Source organism: Corvus cornix, chromosome 11 (assembly GCF_000738735.6).
Source record: "Corvus cornix cornix isolate S_Up_H32 chromosome 11, ASM73873v5, whole genome shotgun sequence".
NCBI classification, from domain to species: Eukaryota; Metazoa; Chordata; class Aves; order Passeriformes; family Corvidae; genus Corvus; species Corvus cornix.
In genome coordinates, this window is record NC_046341.1 from 1398876 (window position 1) to 1409101 (window position 10226).

Here is a 10226-nt window from a genome sequence, read left to right on the forward strand (position 1 = left end):
TGCCAGGCAGCGGAAGGTCAGTGCCAGGGCTTCTGGCCCTGTCCCCCGGCACACCCACGGGGCATCGGCACCACCGCCAGGCTGCCAGGGCTGCCAGGGCCGTGTGGTGGCAGAAACCAGATGGAGTGTCCCCATTTCAGGCTTTAACCCTGTGCTGCTGCTCCCCTGGCGGGATGGCACGAGGCAGGGGCAAGGTCTCCCTCCTTGCCTCGTTTTCCTCCGTGTTTCAGAGGTCCCCCCTTGCCTGCATCCCTCCCACGATGAGCATCCGCTGCTGCAGCCGCTGCCCGCACCCGGCGGGGCCGGTCCGTCCCCAGGGGCCTGCAGGGGACACGATTGCCATGGGGACTCCCCGGGGACCAGAGCAGCTCGGAGCTGCTCGGCGTGAAGTGGAGCCGTAAGCGGCTCCTGCGTCACGTGGCGAGGATAAGTGCAAAATGGCCCTATTATGATAATTGCCCGGAATTATGATTGATGGAGATTAGCTGCTTATTTGAGGAAATGGCAGGCGCACGTGTGACACGGGCAGGCCGGGGACAGCCACCGGCGCGCGGGGACGCGGGCACAGGGCACGCCGGGATGGCTCCGGGAATATTCCTGTGGCACAAACAGTCACCGCCATCCCGGGAGCTGCTGCGTCCCCGGGCTGGGATGTGCCACCACCCAAGGATAGCAGGTGAAGCGTGGCAGGAGGATGGGATGGGCCAGTGTGACCCACTCACACCCCGTCCTGCCCCATGGAGGGCTCCTGGTGTCTCCTGCCAACTCCATTAAAGACATCCCTGATTAGGGGGTAAACCTGTTAGCCAGGGATGGCCGCTTCTCTCCGTGTGCTCCTGCTGCCTGCCCTGGCTGGGCCGTGGGGCTGGGGAGGGCAGTGGGGCAGCCCCAGTGCCCCTGTGCCTCCCAAGGAGTGAGGCTCCCAGTAAATGACTTATTTTGGGAGAAAATGGGCAGGAACTGGGCTGGTCCCTGTCTCCTGCTCGGCCATTCCCATCCGTGTTCCCTGGCCTTAGGGGCCCTCCAAAGGCATCGGCACCAGGAGCATCCACACTACAGTGGAGGCACAAGCCGCATACCCACTTCTGCCTTCAAAAAGACACCCAATCCAGGAATTTTGGGAAGAAAAGCCGGAAAAGCAGGGTTGGCCGCTGTATCATGGATGGAGTCATGGCACGACTGAACCGCTGGGGCCAGGATTTTGGCACGAGGTGGGGATGCTGTGTTGCACAAGGCTGAGATGGCCATGCCAGGCAACACACGGCCAGAGGGCACCCCAAAACCCCCCACCCATCACCACAAGTCCCTCCTCCGCTCTCCCCTTCCCAATTTCCCGGGCCCCCCTGTGCAGCAGACGGATGCTGGGTAAGAGGTGTGTCTGTGGGAGCCGTCCTCGCCACGCAGCATCGCCGGGCTGCGGTGGTGCTTGCCATGCCTGGGATGGGCTTTCCTGGCTGGGCTGGGGGCACGAGTTGGGGCAGACGGGGCTGAGCCTCTCCATGCGACACCGGCACCGTGGACAGGCTCCGGAGCCTCCGCCGAGGGACGAGGACATCGCCCAGCTGGCCCTGGCAGAGGGAAGGGGTCCCTGGTGGGTCCCTGCCACCGGGCACTGCGAAGCCAACTCCTTTCTCTGCGTTCTCCCCTTTTCCTCCCCCCATTTGGCATTTGGCAGCGGAGCCGTGGCGGCGGCTGGGGCGCGCCGTGCCGGGGAAGGGCTGCCAAGCCTCGGCAGCCCCCACGGCCCCCCGGCCCCCCGTGCCAAGGCTGGTGGCTGGCAGAAGGTCTGCCTGCGCCTGGCAGGGCTCCGTCAGCTGCTGGAGGATCCCTGTGCCGCGCTCGCTGCCAATTTCCCTGCGAGCTGGCACCGCAGGCGGCTCCGGAGGCACCGGCAGAGAAGGCTGGGGAGGACGGATTGTGAAAGGGAGAGAGGAAAAAAAAAATAATGGACACATGCCATCGCTGGAGCGGCGAGGCTGCCAAAACGCCAGCAGGCAGCGGGGGCCAAAACCCACCGGCGGCGGAGAGGAGGGTCTGGCAGCGCGTGCCGGCATGGGCACATGGAGGACGGGCAGCGTGGCGGAGGCACGGCGTGGCCGAGGCAGGACGAGCGGCAGCCGGAGGAGCCGGAGAGGACAGAGGTACTTGCCTTCGTTTTCCAGGGTGTGCGTGTGCGTGCATGTGTCTGTGCCGGGCTCTGCATCCCGGCCGGCTCCGCTCCGCGCGGGCTGCCCGCGGCCTCCCGGCCGTCCCTCCATTTCCCCCCTGGCCATCCCTCCATCTCCTCCCCAGCCATCCCTCCATCTCCTGCCTGGCCTGTCCCGCCATGTCCTGCCTGGCCTGTCCCACAGCCCTGCCCTGCCCGCACCGCCGCCTGGCACGGGCAGTCGCAGGCTCCGGGTGCCGGCCGGGGCTGCACAGAGGGTTTGTCGCACGCGAGGCCGGCGAGGGAGGTTGTGGCTTTGTCTGGTTGGGCTTTGTCTGCCGGCAGCGGAGGGGCCGGGGCCGGTGGGGCTGCAGGAAGGGAGGTGTGAGCCGAAGTCCTGCCGCCAGCAGCGCTGGCACGTGGGAGATGTGTCCTGCTCCCAGCCCGGGGCTGCCCCGGAGCAGAGCCTGGTGCTGGGTGAAGAGGAGAACGGGAGGGTGGGAAGAGAGCCCCTGCATCCATCACCGTGCTGGGGAGGAGGAGGAGGCAAGGGCAGGATTGCAGGAAGCTCGTGGTCCCGTGGCCATGACTCGCACGATGTCGGGGTCGTGGCCACGGGGCTCTGGGTGAAGGAGACGGGGTGTGAGTGGGTGTTCATGTGGGGTTGGAGTGTGGGGGGAGTGGGGAGCCTTGGGAAGGGGCTTGAGGGTGCAGGACAGACCTGGTGCTGCCGTGTGCCTGTCTGGGTGGCAGAGCCTCCTGCCTGCCTGGGGTGCAGGAGCAATGCTGGAGCCATTCCCAAGCCAGGAGCAGCGTGGCATCACTGCTCCACTGGCACCATGTGAAGGGGATGGCAAAAGGGCCCCCAGGCACCAAACATGGCCCGTGCTGGGGGAAGGAGCTGGCACTGAAGGGGTACAGGGATGCTGGCCATCCCAAATCTCACAGCGCCCCGATTCCTGCTGCTCTGCACCCCTGAAGGACCCTGGCTGTGCCCACCAGCACCCCTGTGCCCGGGGATGTCCACTCTGCACCAACCCCAGCAGGACAAACCTCCCTCAGCACCCATCACCTGCAGGAGCCAGGGCAGAGACCCCAGCATCAGCTTCGAGGGCATCAGCATCTCCCTGAGAGCGATGTGGACTGGGGCAAGAGGAGATGTCCCATCCCATCCCATCCCATCCCATCCCAGTGCTCCAGCATCACTGGCTGATCACCTGGCCACCCAGCTCTGAGCTGGAGGAGCAGCTCTGCCCATTCCTGCACTGGATGTCGGGATTAAACACAGTGGCCGCTGCAGCCTGGTCCCCAAAATGTCCGGAGAAGGATCCTCCACATGGATGGCACCACCACAGCCTTTCCAGCTCCCGTCATTCCCCAGAGGACGAAGCCCCGCGCCTGCCCCGCGCTGCTCGGGGAGGGCCAGGAGGGCAGGAACGCTCCCCGTGTCACGGGATGATCCCCCCAGCTCCCCCTCTCCCTCGTTTTCCTCCGTATTTCACAGTTCCTGCTTCCTGCACAAGGCAGGGGTCTCCAGGGACTCCAGCCAGATGTTCTCTGCAGCACACCACATTGCTTTCCTAATGAAATATTCATGGAGCCTCTCCGCCTCTTGCCATGAAAGCCTTCTGCAGCTCCCAGCCATGGAAACGCTGCGCAGGCAGCATTCCTGCAAAGCTCCCGGCCCCCTGCTTCCCGCTCGGCACCTCCACCTTCCTCTTCCTCCTCCCACCAGCGGTGCCGGAGCGGGGGCTTTGTCCCCTCTCGCCTTGCAGGTGAGGCAACACCAAGGGCACAGCCAGAGCCGCGTGTGGGGACACCGGTGGTCGCCCACCCCGAGGAGGGTCCCTCCGTGGCTGTGAGAAGGGGGCAGCTGGGTGCAGACCCCGGCGTGGAGCACGGAGGGGTCTCACCAGTCCCCTGTCCATGCCGGTTCCCGGCGCTCCCGGTGCTCCCGGGGCTCCCGGTGCTCCCCGCTCCCGCCGGCTCCCAGCCAGCCCGCGGCATTAGCGATGCTGTGCACTATAATCCAATTAGGTTGTTTATGCAAACAATCAGGTTTTATGTTTTGGTTAAAAGCTTAAATAACCTTAATCAAAGCGAAAGACCTGAAACTATCGCCGGCGGGGGCTGTGGGGTGGTGGCTGGTGGCAGGACCCCCTGCCCGGCTGGTGACACCCTGCCCGGCTGGGACACCCTGCCCAGCTCACTCTCCCCGCCGGCAGCCCGGGGGCTCAGCACCAAGGGCCACGTGGGAGATGCTCTGCTCCATCCCAGAGCTGCTGCCGGCGGGTCTGAGCTGTTCCGCTGCTCCTGGGGGCTCCTGGCTCCTTTTAGTGTCACACCCAGCAACCCCCAGCCTGGCTCAGAGATCCCGGGACCTCTTGTCACCTCTGTCCCCAAATGTAGGAGCACTGAGAGGTGGCATCACGCCGGGGGGATGCAGGAGATGCCAGCCAGTGACCGATCCAGCACAATGCCACCATTCCCCCCTCACATCACCAGCTCTGGGTGTTTCAACAGCACCACAGCCTCCCGGTACTGGGAGAAAATCCCTGCAGCTCCAGCTCGGGTCAGTGTGAGGTGGCACGAGGGACAGTGCTGTGTCCCTGTGCCTGCCCAGGGGTGGGCACGGCGAGCTGGGGAGCAGGGCCAGCTCTGGAGGGCCATGCCCATGGCGCTGCCTCCTGCACACCCCGAGTTTCTGGAGGAGTAATAAGCTATGCATGTAGTGTAGAAATAAAACATGTTCTGCAGAACAAATGATGTTAATTTGCTGAGAGGCTCTGAAGCCGAGTATTAGCGAAATGCCTTGAGGGAGAGAGCGGCAGCTGTGCTGGAATTAATGGCAACGTGCCGAATTAGCACCGCTATGCATCATAGTCAGAGGGAAAAATTACCGGAGAGAAGAGGAAAACAACCCCCTCCGTGTGCCAGCCCCGACCCCGGGGCACGCTGCCGAGCGCGGCCGGTGCGGCCGGTCCCGGTGCCCGTGGGATGCCCAAGGGATGCCTATGGGATGCCCTGGCCCCGGCCCTGCCCACACACACCACAGCTCACTCCAAGCCCAACAGCCTCCCCTGCCAAGGTGTGTGTCCTCAGGACTGCTCAGCATCCCTCTGGGATGCTCGACATCGCTCCTGGGAGTGCCGCACCCCCCTGGACCAAACCGTGCCATTCCAACCCGCCCTGCTCCCAGGGATCATCTCCTTCAGGATCTGCATCCCCCTGGACCAAACTGTGCCATTCCAACCCACCCCAGTTCCAGGGATTGTCTCCTCCCGGATCTGTATCCCTGCTGCTCCCCCGTTCCTTCCCCTGCTTTCCGGGGTGTTATTCATCTCCTTGTCTGTTTATTCCTTCTCTTCATTCCCAGTGGTTGAGCGCCTAAAGTCTGTAGCTCCTCATTGATTCCTAGCAGTGCATCTGGTTTGTGGCTCTGCAGCCTCCTCCGGAGCATCCGTCTTCCTCCCCCGCCGCCTTCCACCCACCTCGGCATGGCCCGGCTGCGGGAGAGCGCTGCGGATTGGGCATTACCTCCTAATGGATGCTTCCAGTAAATTCCACACCTCTGATGAATATTTAACACCTGCGTCCGTCTCTGCTGGTCCCACGGTGCTGCTGGGTCTCATGGGAAGTTGGGTTTAGCCCTTGGGTGGCTGCATCCAAGGCTGTGCAGATGGCAGGGAGCAGTTATCCCAGTGGAGAACTGGGACTGGTGACATCCTGAGCCAGTGTTCCCATGAATCCCTCATCAGCCCGTGTGCCCGTCGCAGCCTGTGGCTGCTCATCCCCAGCCTAACACATCCCCAAAAATAAAACATCTCTGTCTCGTCACCCTCAACCTTCTCTCCCACTTTTCCTCTGCAGGTCTCAGTCCCATGGAAGCAGCCCCAGTCTGGCCCCGGATGCCACCGTGCCACCCCTCCCCGCTGTGGGAAAATCCTGGGGCTGTGGCTCACATGATGTGATGGATGTGGATGTGCCACCAGCCTGGTCCTTGCTGGGATGTGCCAACAACTGCTGAGCACCAAATCTGCTGGGATGTGGCAGTGGGAATGGGATTTCCCCAGTGACCCTCCTGCAGCCACCAGGATTCAGCGTCCCCAGCAGTGAAGAAGGTTTATCCATCCAGAGGTTTATCCATGCAAGCACAAGTGGAGCTTTACCAAACACACCCAGGCCCTGCTGGCTGCCCTGGGGCCAAGATTCTGCTTGGGAAGGGGGAACCAAGCTCCCAGCCCTGCTCCAGACCATGGGAGCACAGGGGCTGATGTCAGCATCACCCAGGAGACCTGCATGGACACTCCGAGGGCTGTGCCAGAAGCTGCTTTGCTCACCTGGAGCACCATCACTTCTCATCCCAACCCTTCTCCGTGCCCCATCCCTACCCCACACCAGGAGCTCGGGGTGCACGGGGCCATCCCACCCTTCTATCCCCAAGGAACTGGGCTGGGAAATCTTGTAACGGGGTAGGTTTTGGGGTGGGATGGGGGAGCTGGAGGCGGTGCTGGGGGTGCTGGGGTGCTGCGGGTGCCCGGGCACAGGCGGGAGCTGCCGGTCACTGCCAGGTTACATCTGCCGGGGCATGCAAGAGTGACTCCAGATGCATTAGAAGTGCCGTGCTCCAATTTCAATTTCATCGTCTCACAATCATTTTCAGGCTCCTCTTAGTGCCACATTAACGAAGCCTGCTCGTTTGAATGCATAATTAGCCCAAGCATTCTACCTCGCTAATTTCGAAGCAAGGGGGGGGAGAGAAGGGGGGGAATTTGCATATTAATTTAGCAGAGGGAGAGAAAAACTGTTTACCACTTGCTTCTTGCTGTTGATCACAGCGGACTTAACTCTTTCCCGGGTGCCATCTGGAGCCGCGGAGCCGGCGCCCAGCCGGCACGTGGGACGGGCTGCAAAGGTTACACACAGCAATTAAATCCTCCCGACCACCCGGGCTGCCCTCGGGAGCTCACTGGGAGCACTGGGGTTGCAGCTCCTGGGAGCACAGGGCAGATGAAGGGCAGATGAGGTGGAGGTGGCAGCTCCAAGGTGCCCCCCAGACCTCCTCCCCGTGGTGGCTCCGGGCTGAAAAGTTCCATTCTCACCCCCTCAGGGTGGCGGGGTCCCATCCCAGATCTGTCCCTGCCGTCCTTGGCAAAGCCAGGAGAAGGGATCATCCCTCCTGCAAAGGGTGGCTGGGTCCACTCTGTCATCCTCGGTGTGTTCCCTTCGAAGGGACGCATTTGCCCTCACATCTCCCTGATTTTTAACATCATGATATGATGTTGGATGGGCACGTGCCTTCCCCAAAATCCCTTTGCAGCGGGAGTGTCCCATGGAATTAGCGCATGTGGGATCCCCACGGATGCTGCACACAAAGAGCACCCAAGGACCAGGGTGGGCAGCCTGGCTGAGCATCCACAACTCATTGCAGCCCCCCCAAACACCATCTCCCTTTGTTTGGGAGTCTGTGGGCGTCTTGAGCCGAGGTTAGAGGTAATTTGTCTGTCTCCTGCAGCGGGCTGTCATCTTGCATCTGTGAGCCAGTTCCATTTGCTCTGCCATTAAAAAAATCTCAGGTCTGACAGGTAGTAAAAAAAACATTAAAAAAAAATAGCAACAGGATGTTGGGAATCTCATGGGCTTGTCACAGCTGGACCACCCTCAAACCCAGCTATCACTGTCCAGGTACCGCCGGATTTGAGGGTGGTCTCAGCTGCAAGGAGCCATAGTTTGGCCTTTGGACTTGTATCCCCTGTGATATCCCCTTTGCACCTCCATCCCAGCCCCCCAAAATGCTTTCCTCACCCCTGGAGACCCCCTGCCCCATCATCCACCCTGTCTCTCTGGCTCGGAGCCATCCCAGCGCGTCACAGCGATTTGGGGACACCTCCATCCTCGGCATCCCTGTCTGAGTCCCGCATCCCAGCCGGCACCGAGCAATGCCCAGGGGGTTTATCCTGCCCCCTGCTCCAGGAGCGCGGAGCTGCGGGCAAGGGGCACATCCCAAATGGGGGTGTGGGGTCTCCGGAGTGGCCGGAGCGGTGCCGGCGTTGCGGAGGAGCGCGGGGCTGGCTCGGAAAGGGTTAACAGTTGATTACAGCCTTTGTCTCCGCATCAGTGTACATAATGCGCCCGCATTTGCATACTGCAGTGTGCGCTCAATTAAAATGAACTTTTAATTTCTTCTAAGTAAATTACTTCTTCCCGCTACGTGACGCGCACAAAATGTCAGAATAATGGGAGAGCCTTAATGAGCTGGGAATGAGGGGCAGGGAGGGGAATGCTGGGGGCTCCGGCTCCCCTCTGGGCCACTCCTGCCGCGGGAAAGGATGGATCCTGCTCTCTTCTGCCTTTCCTGCTGGGCCACGGGACATCCCTGCTGCCAGGATGTCCCCTGGGCAGGGCAGGGGTCGTCCCCTCCTCCCCATCGCCTCCTCCTGCCCGTGTTCCTGCAAGGAGCTGAGCTCTGCGGGAGCATCCAGGGATGTGCGGGGACACAGGAATATCCCTGCACGGGTTTGAGCTCTCCGGGTCCTGCCCACATCGTGGCATCCAGGGATGTGTGGGGCACAGGGACACAGGGACATCCCTACAAGGGGCTGAGTTCTCCGCGTCCTGCCCGCATCCTGGCACTCCGCACCCGCCCGGAAATGCTTCCTGGGGCACGTCCTTCCCCGGCTGCCTCCTGCCACCCCAGGGACCCACAGCCCGCTCTGTCCTTCCCACGGAGGAGGCTCGGGAGGGACACGGAGCCCCCCGCCCCGATCCTGCCGCTGCCCCCCGCCCGCCGGGGCGGCCGCGTGTCGGCGGGGGCCAGATGGCAGGCGAGATTACTGGAATTTGATTTTCAGATAAATCACAAACCTGGATGAGCGAGTGCTGCTCCAGATGCATTATCCGTAATCCCCTGGAAGGGAACCTTTCGGAGGAGACGGTCCCCGTGCCAGCTCGGCAGCAGCTGGGTAATCCCGGCCGGCGGCACAGCCCGCACAGCCCGGGGGGATCAGCTGCTGCCCGGCCGCTCCGCGGTGTGTCACCCGCGCTCGCCACGACCCACATTCGGTCCCGCCGAGCCCGGGCGGGAGCAGATGGAGCCAGATGGAGCCACACCAGGAGCGCACGGGCACCAGGACGAGCCCGTGCCCGCGGTGCCCGTGCCTGGCTGTGGCACCCGCTCTGCTCAGCGCTGCGGGAGGAGGGTGAGGGGTGCCGGGGGTCTCTGCCGGGCTCTCCCCATCTCACTTCTCCCAGTAAGTGATGCCCAGAGCATCCCAATGCTGCCCAGCGCTGCCGGTGTGGGGAACAGGGAGACCCCCTCTCCTCTCACCCCACCACGCCTGTCTTCACCAACAGCATCGCTAAATCCTAGGGATGCACCTCCACTTACCCCACAGATTAACTGGGATGTGGGAATGACTCCCAGGCTGCAGGGCCAGCCCTGGTGAAGCTGCTGTGGAGGACAAGGAAAGGGACAGGGTGGCCACAGCCAGGGCTGGGAACCCACGGGGGCTGCTCGTGTCCCTCCCTGCGGTCCTGGTGCTTTGGGCTGCCCAGGGGAACTGGCACCACGGAGCTGGGAAGAGCAGAGGGTTGCAAGCCCCACAATTTCTAGGGTTGCTCAGGGCCATGCTGGCGGCTCTCCCATGGTTTGGGAGCATGTTTTGGGGGCACATCGAGTTTTGGTGGTTCCGAGTTGGGCACATCTTCCTTGACCTCAGGTCTGACCCATCCCCACTGCCTCCTGCAGCTCCTCCTCTCCTTCAGCAGCACAAATTCAGGGTCCCCCCAAATAAACGTAACCTGCAAGAGGTGGGGGTGCAAGGTCCAGCACAAAGCCCCCTCTCCCCACTCTGCCCGGCTAAGCACAGTCATGGACCCTGGGGCTGACCCCGATTTCCCAGGTGGTGGGGTCAGGTTGTGCCCACCTGGCACGGGACATCCGTCGCCCCCCAGGGGTGGCAAAGCCAGCCCTGGCCCAGCACGGTGCAGAGCCCTGGCTGGAGGAGGTGCCGATCAATGGGAGCTTTAACCTGAGCCTGCACCTCCTCCCCGGGGCCGGGGGGGGGTTGGGGGGCCGGGG

General features: G+C 62.7%; 1 long non-coding RNA gene across 1 annotated transcript; it reads left to right on the top strand.

Moving 5' to 3' along the window:
• Positions 1 to 1345: 1345 nt before the first annotated feature.
• Positions 1346 to 8330, top strand: LOC120410629. The gene is made up of 2 exons (XR_005602925.1): positions 1346 to 2141; positions 6017 to 8330. It is a non-coding gene; the product is annotated as an uncharacterized LOC120410629 (long non-coding RNA).
• The last annotated feature ends 1896 nt before the right edge of the window (positions 8331 to 10226 follow it).